The sequence below is a fragment of the Rosa chinensis genome, chromosome 3, assembly GCF_002994745.2.
Source record: "Rosa chinensis cultivar Old Blush chromosome 3, RchiOBHm-V2, whole genome shotgun sequence".
NCBI classification, from domain to species: domain Eukaryota; kingdom Viridiplantae; phylum Streptophyta; class Magnoliopsida; order Rosales; family Rosaceae; genus Rosa; species Rosa chinensis.
Genome location: NC_037090.1, coordinates 28,038,816 through 28,053,993, shown reverse-complemented (window position 1 = coordinate 28,053,993; position 15,178 = coordinate 28,038,816).

Below are 15,178 nucleotides of genomic sequence, written 5' to 3'. Positions count from 1 at the left end.
GAGAATTTGTCTTTCCTAATTTCTTATGAGCTGCAACCAGAGGGTTACCATCCGCATTTCTAATAACAAAGGCAATAGTTGCCTTACCATTGCGAACTGAACCATCAAAATTTAGTTTAAACTGATTATCATTGGGTGGCTACTACCTAATATGAAAATATTTCGAAAGTTTTGGATGATAGCCAGTAATATTTGCTCTAGCATAATTTGATCCAAACATTACAGCTTGCACATAACACTGAGAAGGAGAGATATTAAGATTCTGAAAAATCAATTTATTTCGTGAATTCCAAATGGACCAAACAATAAGTAAGGTCATAGACAGATGTTCTGTATAATTGGGTTGATGTGAAAGATGTTCCAGCCAATCAATGAAAGAAGTATTCCAATTGAAAGGCTTAGGGGAAAAAGACTGAGACCATACATTATTAGCAAATGAACACTGCATAAATAAATGATCAACTGATTCTACATGTTGAGAACAAAATGGGCACAAAGGAGAAATATGTGGATTATAGTAGGCTATTTTATCTCTTGTTTTGAGGCCGTGACGAATTAAAATCCAAGCAAAAATTTTAACTTTAGGTGGTGTGTTTAACTTCCACAACTTAGATAACAATGAAGTACGAGAATGTGGAGACATCGATTGAGTCTGAATGAAAGAAGCAGACTTAATAGAAAACTTACCTGAACCTGAAGGAAAACTTGTCTGAATGAAAACTTACCTGAACCCCAAACAAAAATATCCAGAATAGGATGAATAGGTAGCGGAATAGCGATAATTTCATTAACAATCTCCTCAGGAAGCAGAGCTAGGAGAGCATCCTTATTCCAAGACATATTCTGTATGAAATGATCCACTGTAAGGGACCAATCAATGATACATCTTTGGTCTTTTGGAATAATTGAACACAAAGGAAAGGGCATAACCCAATTAAAAGACCAGAAAAGTATGGAGCGACCATCACCAACTATCCAGCGCATACCTTGAGTAAGTATATCTCTAGTATCAAGAATGCCTTTCCAAGCTAAAAAATAAGAGGATTTCTTAGGAACATTAAGGAAATGATTATGTTTTAAATACTTCTTCGCAACGATTTGAACCCACCAGTTGTCAGGTTGTGTTAATATCTTCCATCCAAGCTTAGCAAGAGCTGCTTTACCCCCCCCCAACTTTTGGTAAACAAACTTGATTCCAGGCAATTCGAGAATGTGACTTTCCCTAGAAAAATGTTTTAAATTCTTTATTCACTCTAGTGCTGAGGGACTTAGGACATTTAAAACAAGACATAATATGATTCGGCATGCCAGACAAATTTGCCTTTAGAAGAGTTAACTTACCTGCATGAGAAAGAGTATGGGCTTTCCAACCAACAAGTTTCTTTTGGACTTTAACAACTAGATCATTCAAATTTAAAGGGTCTTTCCAACAAACAATATTCTGAACAGTGAACACCTAGGTACTTACCGATAGAGGCCTTATGAGTAATTCCCAAGCAAGCTGAAATATCCCGTTTTACTGATGCAGAAAGATTATTAGAAAAGTAACAATAGATTTATGATAGTTGATTTGTTGGCCAGAAGCTTCGAAGAAAAGATTCAAGGTATTAAGAATATTTTTAGCTGCAGAATGAGTAGCTTTAGCAAAGATAAGACAATCATCTGCAAACATAAGATTAGAAACTTTAAAACCCTGAGATGAAGTAAGAATGCCCACTTGACTTCGAGATTTCTGAGTAAAAGCATTAAGTGATCTAATAAGAGGTTCCATAGCAAGGATGAATAAATAAGGAGACAGAGGATCTCCCTGCCTAATACCACGAGTAGGTTGAAACATACCATGAGGATAACCATTGAGTAAAATGAAAAAAGAAACCTTAGACAAACAAGAATGAATTAAATGAATCCATCTATCATGAAAGCCACATGCCTTCAAACAAGCAAGCAGGTAATCCCAGTTTAAAAAATCATAAGCTTTCTCAAGGTCTAACTTAACAGCCATACATCCTGTCTTACCTTTTTTCTTATTTAAAACAGAAAAGACCTCATGAGCTATAAGAATATTATCATAAATTGATCGACCCGGAGCAAAGGCTCCTTGGTTTTGTGAAATACACTTCTCTAGTAGAGGGCGTAATCTCTTTATAATAATCTTTGTAATAACTTTGTAGGCGACATTACATAAACTAATAGGGCGATAATGATTAACATTTTCAAGATTGTCCGTTTTGGGAATAAGAACTATATTAGTTCTATTAATGAGAGAGATGTCAATATTGTGATCAAAGAAAGAGGACACAAAGTGAAATAAAGGTTCACTGACCTGAGTCCAGTATGTCTGATAAAAAATTGCATGAAGACCATCAGGTCCAGGAGCTTTCAGAGGTCCAATAATCTGCACCGCTTGAAACACTTCATCCATTGAAACAGAAGACAACAATGTTGAATTATCCTGTTCTGAAATACAAGGTGTAATAAAAGAGAGAAAGTGCGCCAATGCATCCTTAGTGGGAGGAGTGGATGCAGTGAAACGCTTTTTAAAGGATGCAATTAGTACATGAGCAATCTGATTTTGGTCATTTGTCCAATTATCCAAGTCATCTTTGATACGTAAAATCTGATTACGTTTCTTCTTAATTGTAGCCTGCATTTGGAAGAACTTGGTATTTTTATCTCCTAATTGTAACCACTTAGTTTTGGCCATTTGAGCCCAAAAAAGTTCTTCTTGTCGAAAAAGATCTTCTAATTGAAGAAGCAACTGCTGCTCATGAGTAAATAAAGCAGCAGAAGGGTGATGATTAAGTTGATTCTGAACAAAAAGAAGTTCAGCATGCAATTGTTTCATTCGTTGGAACAAATTACCAAAGACAGAGTAATTCCAGTTCCTAGCTAATGCTTGAAATGCATGTACTTTTGAAACAAAAGTTTCTACAGCATTGCCTATAGGCTGAGAGAGCCAAGCAGTATTGACAATCCTAGTGAAATCCTTATTCTGAAGCCACATAACATCTAGCTTGAAAGACCTACGCTGCCTAATAATAGGAGGATGAAAAGCTAGTACAATAGGAGCATGGTCAGAACCCATTATTGATAAATTATTTAAACTCATATAAGGGAAAAGAGACAAAGCCTCAATATTAGCTAAGACACGATCTAATCGCTCACAAATTCGATGTTCTTATTTTTGTCAATTCGACCAAGTAAAATTATTGCCAGTGAAAGGAAGAGAAACCAAAGCCTTAGAATTTAAAAAATCTCTAAACTGAATCATAAACTTATTAGTTTGACGTAGACCACCAGATTTTTCCGATAAATCCAAAATGCAATTAAAATCTCCCATAACAATCCAAGGTTGATTATTAGGTACTTGCAAGTTACCTAATTGATTCCACAAGTCTTGTTGTCTATGTTTTTGAGGATACATGTACACAAAAGTCATGAACCAAGCATTGCCAGAACTAACATGCATGATATGACAGTGTATAAAACGGGCATGTGGTAATATCACCGAAACTTTATAAACAGAATCATTCCACAACAAAAGCAAACCACCAGAGTGACCTTGAGGAGGAATACAAACATAGTTACTAAAAGACAGCTTTTTAACTAACAAGTTAGCTGCTTCCTCCTCCGATAACATAGTATCTACTAAACAAAAAGCGTCAAATTTAAACAGTGAGCAAAGGAAGGTGGCTTGCGATAGAAAACCTTGCCGAGCACAGCCACAGCAATTCCAACAGCAAAAAGTCATTCAGGTAGCTGAGAAGAAGAGGGTTCTGTGTTAAGATTCTCCAGATAATCTCTACCCCTCTTCCTGGTAAAGAAAACAGAAGAGAGATCTGTCTCTTGCCCAAGATTAATATAACACACTGAAGAAGAACAAACCAGAAAGAGATACACACACACAGCAATATGGCTGAATATAAACTTCACTGCTCAAAGAACAGAACTGGGTACAAAGAAGTGCTGCACAGCACGAGCTGTTGTTCTGCAGTTCCTAACCAACTAAAAACACTTAAAATACTGACTAAAGAAAGTTCTAGACATAAAGCATGCTGAGCATGCTACAACAGCAACATTGGAAGTAATGGAAAAGTAAAAACATGCTGAGACAACATTGGAGATAACAAAAGGTAAAAGCATGCTGCAATACAAAACTTTTCAGTTTTCCAAAAAGGACTTTAAGCTCAACACTCCCCCTTAAAGTTGTTTTTGGAGATCAGCCCCAGCCTTGCACGAAGAAACTCGAATGGACCTTTGGAGAGAGTCTTTGTAAAGATATCTGCAACATTAAGATCACTTCTCACCTCCTTGTTGTCAATTGTTCCATCAAGAACCTTCTCTCGAATAAAATGATGCTCAATCTCAATGTGTTTAGTTCTAGCATGGCACACTGGATTATAAGCAAGCTTGATGGCACTCTGATTATCACCAAACAGATCAGTAGCCTTATGAATTTGATGATAAACATCCGTAATAAGTCTTCGAAGCCAAACACACTCCTGTGCAGCAAGTGTAGCAGCCTTGTACTCTGCTTCAGTTGTAGATAAAACCACTGCATCTTGTTTCTTGCTGCACCAAGAAACACTTGTATTGTTGCACAGAAAGACATAACCAGAAGTGGATCTTCTTTTGTCTAAATCTCCACCAAAATCAGCATCTGTATAGCCATTTAACAAGAAACCACCACCTCTTTTGTAAAAGAGACCCAGATCAAGAGTACAATTAACATACTTGAGAATCTTCTTTGCTGCTTCTAGATGTGGCTTCCGAGGCTCTTGCAAGTATCGGCTTATGAGCCCAACTGAAAAGGCAATGTCTGGCCTTGTGATTGTCAAATAAAGAAGACCACCAACAAGAGAACGATAAGACTTAGGATCTGGCAAGAGAGATCCTACATCTCGCCTTAATTTCTCACTTATGTCAAGTGGAGTAGATCGTCTCTTGCTAAGTTTCAGGCCATATTTCTCAACCAACTTCTTAGCATAACCTTCTTGTGATAACAGAACACCATCCTTCATATTTTTCACTTCTAAACCAAGAAAATGGCTTAGCTCACCCAAAATCTTCATATCGAACCGAGTAGATAATTCTGCCCTTAGCTTTGCAATCTCACCTTCATCACTTCCGGTTACTATCATATCATCCACATATAAAAGGACTACCATATGCAAGTCTCCATCCTTCTTAACAAAAAGACTTGAATCTGCATCTGTAGAATGATAACCACAGAATTGTAGAAATTCTGCAATCTTCCCGTACCATGCTCTCGGAGCTTGCTTTAAACCATATAAAGCTTTCTTGAGTTTGCACACATAACTTGGATGAGCTTTTCATGTGTAGCCTATTGGTTGCTCCATATAGATATCCTTGTCAAGATCACCATATAGAAATGCATTTTTCACATCGAGCTGCCATAGCTTCCAACCTTGAGAGGCTGCCAAGGAAATCACAACACGAACAGATGTCATCTTTGCAACGGGACTGAAAGTCTCCTCATAATCTTCTCCATAGCTTTGAGAGAAACCACGAGCAACCAATCTAGCTTTAAATCTGTCCACACTTCCATCAGCTTTTCTTTTCAACTTGTAAACCCATTTACATGTGATGGGATTCACATGATCTGGTTTTGGAACAAGATCCCAAGTCTCATTCTTAATGAGAGCTTTCATTTCTTCATCCATGGCTTGCCTCCATTGATTACTTCCTTTAGCTTCCTCATAACCAGAAGGTTCTTCATCATCAATTGGCCCTGTAAAGAAGCAAGAATAAGTGCTTGTGAAGTTTTCGTCTCGATATCGTGCCGGCTTGGTGATATTTCTTCTTGGCCTTTGATTTGCTCCAACACTTGCATCACCATCTTCTGGAACTCTTCCACCTTCAATTTCTTCTTCATTTTCAGAATTAATGCTCCCCCTTTCACCTTGCGGCAAATCAGATGAAGGCAAGTGAATACTAGGAGCATTTGAGGATGTAGGCAATTCAACAATTTCAGATTCTTGCCAATTTGTATCTCCACCACCAGCTGCAACATAATATGAAGAGATTTCATCAAATACAACATCTCTGGACACAACAAAATTGTGAGTGATAGGATCCATGCATTTCCAGCCTTTTTTCCTTTCATCTTACCCAATAAATATGCATTTTTTCGCCTTTGCATCCAGCTTCCCTCTTCTAGAGTCTGGCACATGAACATAGCAAATTGAGCCAAACACTTTGAAATGCTTTACACTAGGCTTCTCTCCAAACATCAGCTCATAAGGTGTCTTCATGTTATTTGGACTCAAATGCAACCGATTGATTACATAGGCTGCACACATCATACCCTCCGCCCATAAGGCCTTGGGTAAATTTTTGGCATGTAACCAGCTTCTACATGTCTCCGTGAGATGCCGGATCTTCCATTCTGCGATGCCATTTTGCTGGGGGGTTTCTGCACAAGACAACTCTCTTCTTATCCCAAACCAACGACAAAAAGAAAAAAATTCATCAGAGATGAACTCTCCCCCATTGTCGGTTCGCAGCCTCTTAATTTTCAAACCAAGAACACCTTCAACAATCTCTTTGAACTCTTGAAACTTTGAGAAAGCATCTGATTTTTGCTTAATACAATAGACCCATGTAAATCTTGAAAAATCATCAACAAGAATCAACATATATCGAAGACCAGAAAATGAAGGAGTTCTAGTAGGACCAAATAAATCACCATGAATGCATTCCAAGGGAGCCTTGCTTCTTGATTGAGAAATTCCGAATGGAAGACGATGAGACTTACCGAATTGGCACCCTTCACACACTTCTTTGCTAGGAAAGGTTGTCAAGCTTGGTAGACCTTTCACCAAATTCTTCCGAACCATGACTTTCAACTTATCAAAGTTCACATGCCCCAATCTAGCATGCCACAAGGATGCATTCTCATTGCAGCTCACTTTATCAATATAAGATGAAGCGGTAGACAACACAAACGTATCTTTTACCCTCCTACCAGTATGCATAACATCTGCCTTTATAAATTTAACATTTCGGAGAAATTTAACATCATGTGGCCCAAACAAGACACTATAACCAGCATCCACAGCATTTGGAACTGAAAATAAATTCTTCTTCATGCCAGGAACATGGAAAACATTATTTAAGGTGATAGAATCGTTACCTCCATTGTTAATGACTACCGTGCCTTCATTCTCAACCTTGTGAACTGTATTATCTGCTGTCACCATAGCTTCATTGCCAATGTGTGGTTGTAACTTGGAGAACTTTGATTCATCACCTGTCAAATGATGGCCACAGCCGGAGTCCACAATCCAATCATTTTGGAAATTAATAGAAGCCATGGCATTGAGAGTTGATGACTCCACCATAAAACATTTCCCCCAACTGTCTTCATCTTCACCATGACTTGAGTCATGAAAGCCACCATTTTTCCTAGCATAATTTCCGGAGTTGAGCTTCACATTGCAGAACCTTTTGATATGACCAGGCCTACCACATCGATGACACTTGAACTTTTTCTTGTGGGAAGGTTCACCAGCTCCTTCATTCACATGCCTTTTAAACTCTTTCTTCTCAAATCTGAAATTCTTCCTTCCATGAGCAAAGAGTGCCTCCCCTGTGTTGTTGGAGTTGCTTGATATTGAAATTCCAGCCATTTGTCGGGCTAGAGATTCTTGAGAAGACAAGAGGTTCTCAAATTCTTCCAAGGAGGGTTGCCGATCCCACCCTTGAATTGAAGTAACAAAGGGAGTGTACTCCTTTCTCAACCCACGAATAATATGTCTTCTCATACGAGCCTCAGAGATAGGTTCATCTGGATCTAAAACTGAAATCTCCGAACACAAGTTCTTGATCTTCAGGAAAAATTGAGAGATAGAAAGATCACCTTGGCTTGAATTTGCCAATTCATTCTCCAACATTTGGAGACGACCGATATCTTTCTTGTTAAAGAGTCTGTTGAGAGTCTCCCAAATATCATTTGCTGAGGTGCACTTCATAATATGATCGAACAATGCAGGAGAAATGGATTTCTTTAGCACGAACTCTGCCTTTGCATTCATAGTTGTCCACTTCTTCAAGTCCTCAACGTTTTCTGCATTATCCTCAGGCTGAGCTGTATTTGCTCCACCAACAACAGCCCACAGTTCTCCACCAACCAAATAAGACTGCATACAAGATCTCCACATCTTATAATTTGATTGGTTGAGCAGCTCTATGCCAAGTCCGGCACTCCGACTTGAAGACTCCATCTCTTGCAGCAACACTGGTTGATCTTCTTCACCAAGGGATTGACACAGCACCTACCACCCTTGGGGCTCTGATACCATAAAGAAAACAGAAGAGAGATCTGTCTCTTGCCCAAGATTAATATAACACACTGAAGAAGAACAAACCAGAAAGAGATACACACACACAGCAATATGGCTGAATATAAACTTCACTGCTCAAAGAACAGAACTGGGTACAAAGAAGTGCTGCACAGCACGAGCTGTTGTTCTGCAGTTCCTAACCAACTAAAAACACTTAAAATACTGACTAAAGAAAGTTCTAGACATAAAGCATGCTGAGCATGCTACAACAGCAACATTGGAAGTAATGGAAAAGTAAAAACATGCTGAGACAACATTGGAGATAACAAAAGGTAAAAGCATGCTGCAATACAAAACTTTTCAGTTTTCCAAAAAGGACTTTAAGCTCAACACCTGGGACTACGGAAAGGCATCACGAATGAGTCTTCAGCAGGAATATTAGCAGTATTCACTTGAGTGTCTAGTTCAGGAGCATCAACCTTCTGAGCATAATGGACAGAAGCATGATTTATATTCTCAGAAGTGTAAAATAAATCAGGAAAATTCACAGACTCGGTGTCATGAACCAGTAAGTCGTCAACAGTATCAGAGGTAACCATAGAATGCTTAGAAGCAGTCAAAGATAAAAAAGAAGAAGCAGCAGAACTTACCTCCTCAACATCAACATTAACTTTGTTTTGTATACCGGAGGTAAATTGACCCAATACCCATGCTCAAAGTTTATACTAATCATATTTTGGTACCTGGATTATAAAACCCAAGTATTGAATTCAATACATGCGGTTAACTTTTCCGCTACGTGCTATGCCATTATGAAATAAAAGAAGGCACAATTGTATTTTGACTAATAACCCTTTCCTTATCCGATACTTAAGGGCAGCTAGGCCTCATTAAAGGGACAGGTCGGGCTAGGCCTTGCCCATTCGTGGCGAGCTTGGGTCGGGCCTTACTACATTTTTAAATAATAACGGGCCTGGTCGGGCTTTATTTTAAATCGAATGATCCAAACTCGTCCATATAAAGCAGGCCTTGAGGGCTTTTTTGGGTCGGGTCTTGCAGACTTTATTTACAAATAAATCTTTAAAGATACTACGTTTCAAATAAATAAATAATAATCATAATCTTTAAAGATACTAATTTTTTTTATAAACCTATATTTATATATCATACACTCACTACACCATAAACTTTCATTTATAGCGCTTAAAAAACGCTATCATAGGATAGCATAGCATTTTAGTAAACGCTATGTCTGCCCGAGCTATAATAGATCCAGGATTTGTCATAGCATTTCTGCAAAAGCTATAGAAAATTCAACATCCATAGCGTTTTGGAAGCACTATTGTACAGGCTTCAATAGCACTTCACAAAAGCTATTGTTAGACTTTTCGTAGCATTTAGTCAATTGCTATGCTTAAATAATCCATAGCCTTTGTTCAAATGCTATTGTTCATTATCTAATAGCATTTCAGTGGTGTTATTGTCCTGTACTTTTCACATTAATTTTTGAAAATAGATTTCATTGAATCAGATAACGATTACATCGTTTCGAATGGCATCCCTTATAATTTCGGGAGCTGTTACAAGCCACATTTGACTATCACTAGTTCTCAACGCATGAGAAGCAAGCAAATGTGCAACTACATTTGCTTCTCTGTTTACATGAGTAAGACTGAACCCAGGATGGGTCTGTAACAGAGTTCTGACTTCCCCAATCAATATATGCATAGTAGAAAGGTCATAAGTTGGAGACTGAATAGCTTGTACCAAAAGTGCACAGTCACTCTCAAAAATTACCTCATTTTGCTACAGTGTTTGAGCTAGAAAGAGTCCATCGCGCAAAGCTAGTAATTCAGCATGAAATGGAGAGGTGAGAAGGGTATATGGCCGAGCCTGTCCAGCTACAAAGCTACCATCACTAGCACGGATTACACATCCCACTCCTCCTCGTCGAGAGGCCACCTGATATGCACCATCAACATTGATCTTTACCTTGCCCGGATTTGGTGCCTTCCATCTTATTGACCTCGCTTGTCGAACCAATGACGAGGCAGTATGTTTTTTAAATTCTTCATACCAGCCAAGCGTTAGAAAACATGTCTCAGAGGCATGCCTTCCTTGTTGTTCCCAAACTTGTGAATTCCTACTTTTCCAAATTCCCCAAATCAACATAAGGATCTTACACAATTCCTCCTTGGTGAATCTGTTGACAACCCCTGTAAACCACTCTTGAATGGTAGTACTTGCAGCCCCCAACATTGGTATCCCAGCCCTATTCCATACTTCTTTAGCATACGGACAATTCACAAATAAGTGTAGGCTATCTTCATGAGGATGATTGCAGAAAACACACCCCAATTCGCCATTATATCCCTTAGTACTAAGGCCGATCCGAGTTGGTAGAATATTTCCCATAATTCTCCAAGCATGCAACGCTACTTTTCTAGGGACTTTGGCACTCCAAACCTTGTTCCAGACCACTCGAAGCGGGTCGACAGGCGGTTTTGGAGCCAAAACCAAACCAAGAGCTAAATCCTTGGCCACATAATATGCACTGTTTGTAGTAAAGAAACCCCTCTTATTAAAGTGCCAAATTTGTTGATCCGAAGTTGCACTACGACTCAAAGGTATGGTCAAAATTAAATCAATATCAGCTGGTGTGAAATACCTTTGTAGAACATTTATATCCCAGGTCCACGTAAAAGGATCAATCAGCTCCATGACCAATTTAGGCGCATCTTGAGAAGGAGGAGATGATGGACCTCGAGGATACACATCCGGAATCCAGTTATGCTGCCAAATATTAATTTGGGAACCATCACCCACCTACCATCTGAGTCCCTGTAACAAAACCTGTCTTGCTTCGAGTATACTACGCCACGAAAAGGAAGGAGTACGACCCAATTCGGCAGTACTATATTCCCCATCTGGAAAATAGATAGCCTTATACAATCTGGCTATAAGAGAGGTAGGGTTGGTCAATAACCTCCAACTCTGTTTAGCTAACATAGCTAGATTAAACCAGTGGAGATTTTTGAAGCCCATTCCCCCATCCTGTTTAGAAATACATAAACGTTCCCAAGATCTCCAATGTATTTTATTCTTCTCCTCTGAATCCCCCACCAGAAGCTAGCACAAAGTTGATGCAGATCATCACACAAGCCCAACGGTAGTTTATAACAATTCATAACATACATTGGTACAGATTGTCCCACTGCTTTGATAAGGATTTCTTTGCCAGCCCCACTTAACAATTTTGATCTCCAACTTATCACCTTCTTAGTAAGTTTTTCCTTCAGATAATTGAAAGCTGCTGTTTTCGTCCGACCAACATGTGTGGGCAAACCCAGATATCTATCATGTTTATCAACACGCTTCACACCCAACAAACTAGCCAAGCCCTCCTGTCGGTCCAAACACATGCCTTTACTAAAAGCCACTTCACTTTTCTGCAAGTTAACCCTTTGTCCCGAAGCTATTTCGTAAGTATGCAAGATATTTCGAAATTGGTGACACTCTTCTTCAATGGCAGTTCCAAACAGAAAGCTATCATCTGCAAATAGCAGATGATGTAGAACCGGTGCATGGTGATTGATTTGAATACCCCGTATCCATTGCTGATTTACAAAGTGTGTAATGAGAGAAGACAATCCTTCACCACACAAGATAAACAAGTAAGGCGAAAGAGGATCGCCTTGTCTGATACCTCGTGATGGCCTCACATATCCTCTAATTTCTCCATTAAGGAGAAAAGAATAGCTGACCGTTCGAAGACTAGCCATTACAATCTCTACCCATTCCTCAGCAAAACCCAACTTCAGTAACATATTCTGCAAGAAACTCCATTCCAGTCTATCATAAGCCTTGCTAATATCTAATTTCAAAGAAAAGTGCCCGGCATCTCCTCTTCTCTCATTGTGTAAAAAATGCGCTACCTCCGTTGCAACCAACGTATTATCAGAGATCAAACGCCCTGGGACAAAAGCACTTTGTAATGGAGAGATCACTGTCCCCAATAACTTCTTCAACCTGTTAGCCAACACTTTTGAACAAATCCTATAGAGGACTTTGCATAAGGCTATGGGCCGTAGATCAGTCATATCCTTTGGCTCTTTCACTTTTGGGATAAGAGTTATATGAGTAAAGTTTACCTCCCGTAAAAGATCCCCAGAAGTTAGGAAAGATCTGACAGCAGCACAAACATTGTTGCCAACTGTATCCCAATACTTCTGAAAGAAAAATGGTCACATGCCATCTGGACCTGGGGCTTTTGACGGATGCATTTGAAACGCAGCAGCTCGGATCTCATCATCCGTGTACGGAGCTAACAAGTCATTATTCATCTCAGGAGTCACCTTTCGTTGGACTGTCTGCAAAATGATGCTCATTGCAGTCTCATTTGTACCCTCAGTAGAGAACATGTCGCGATAATAATTACTCACAACTTTTTCAATATGAACTGCCTCTGTGACCCAATTACCTTGGTCATCATGCAACCCCTTAATAGTGTTCCTCTGCCTTCTATTCGACGCTCTTCTGTGGAAATAAGCAGTGTTCCTATCCCCAAACTTTAGCCACAACTCCTTTGAACGTTGGCTCCAAATAGTCTCCTCCTGCGTCAATAATTCTTGAAGACGGACATGCAACTCTTGCTTCTCTTGGTTTTTACTAGAATCAAAGGGCTCCTGCATTAGGTCATTGAGACGTTCTCTGACCGCTCGCATCTCAACCTGTCTGAATTGAAAGGTATTACGCTGCCATGTATTGAGATCGGCACCTGTTTTCTTAATCTTCTGGCATACTTTGTTCATAGGGTCCCCCTCAGCCTCTGTTTGCCAACTTGATCTAATAACCTCTTCACACTCACTGTGTTGCGCCCAAAATTGCTCAAAACGAAATATCTTTTTCCTTCTGCCAGTTTGCACAGGTGGTGCATTACAAATCTCTACTAATAAAGGGCTATGATCCGAGGAACTAGGGTGCAAATGAGTCGTCGTAGAATGACTGAATAGACTGTGCAGGCCATTTGTCCATAGACTGCGGTCCAGCCGCTCTTTCGTTTGATAATCTAACCAAGTGAAAGGGCTTCCCCGGAATCCCATATCAATTAAAGAGCAATCTACTACACATTCTCTGAAAGTTTGCATTTGTAGGGGCCTTCTCACCCCTCCACCTGATTTCTCCGTACTGTCAAGAATTTCATTGAAATCTCCACAGATTAACCATGGTAAAGAAGATTGAGCAGCAAGTTGCCGCATCAAGGCCCAGGTTGCATGACGATCGCCCGTCTGTGCATATCCATAAATCCCAGTCAACCTCCATTCATCAGCAGAGCCTCTGTCCCCAATCGATACGTCCACATGTCTGACTGAATAATTACGAACATGTAGAGGAACATCGTTCATCCATAACATAGCAATTCCTCTCGACTCATCACTCTTTGGTTCACATAAGCAATTATCAAACCCAACCTTGATGCGCAAAGTCTCCATTTGTTTCGCATCACATAGGGTTTCAGCAAGAAACAGAATACATGGTTTTTCTTGTCTAATAAGGTCGACCAGTGCCCTACGTCTGTAAGCACCCACAATTCCCCGACAGTTCCAAGCGAGAATCCTGAAAGCCGCCATGGGAGAGCACGGCCGCCGTCAAGCGCCGTTTTCCAACTTGCTCAGAACGCACGGCGCTCTGCTAGGGTTTTTTTTTCTCTTGAAAAGTATGCCTCCCATCAAACAAATTGTCGCTTATGTGAGTGTTGCTCGCTTATTCTCTTATACTTTTCACATTAATGTTTACAATACACTCTTAATAATCTAAAAGCAATAAAAAAAACAATGTGGCATTCATAAAATTACACACCTATTGCATTGTCTCAGCCAACAAGTTTTCCTACCTTGTGTACTATTGATACAAATCTTAATAAAATAAAGGATTTTTGTCCATTTACCCAATTTCTAGGGATTTTTTTCCCACTAACCCCATGAAGTTTTTTTAATTCCCTCTTACCCAATACACTATAAGGAGTCTTCTTTAATACTCCATTACGATTTTTTTTTTAAAAAAAAAAAAATTTTAATACCATTTTACCCCTCACCCTTTGTTACTTAAAGAGAGAGAGAGAAAATGGAAGAGAGAGAAACCATAAGAGACTTCGCCGGAGCCGGTCACCGGTCGCCGGATTCCAGTCACCTGCAGCCGCCCACCGGAATTTGCTGAAAATCTCACCGAAAAGCTTTTTGCCCCCAATAGACATCTATTGCCCCCTAAAAGATGGGCAATAGACGTCTATTGCCCCTTAATAGACGTCTATTGCCCCCCAATAAACGATTATCAGCCATGTATTGCCCCCCAATAGGACTTTCAGTTGCCAGAATGGGAACTAATCTTCCTAAATTTAGACAAATAAAACTTTCATTACAGAAGAAAAACAAGGAGATTATATCAATTCAAAACATCTATTGCCCCCAACAGGTGTCTATTACCCTCCAACAGACGTCTATTGCCGTCCAATAGACGCTTTAACATACGTCTATTGCCCCAATAGAACTTCTTGTTTTTACCTTTTTCTTTCCTCCCCGGCTTTCTGCCTCAATTTTACCAAAAAAAAAAAAATTTGGGCACCCAGTGCTTTCAGCATCTTTCTGCATGCTACAGGCAAAGTCAGCTAATCAACCAAGCTCCTCGCCATCCCATCCCTCATACATGAACTGAACTCTGAGGTCTTTAGTTGAGTTGAGCTGGCTGGACTCCTCCCCAAGCTTTCCAAACCCTGTTCCTCACTCCATTTCACATCCATCACCACCGAAACAGTCGAGTCATCCTCAGGCAATCACTCGGTTCTCCGATTTGACTCCGGCCTAGTTCAGGAGAAG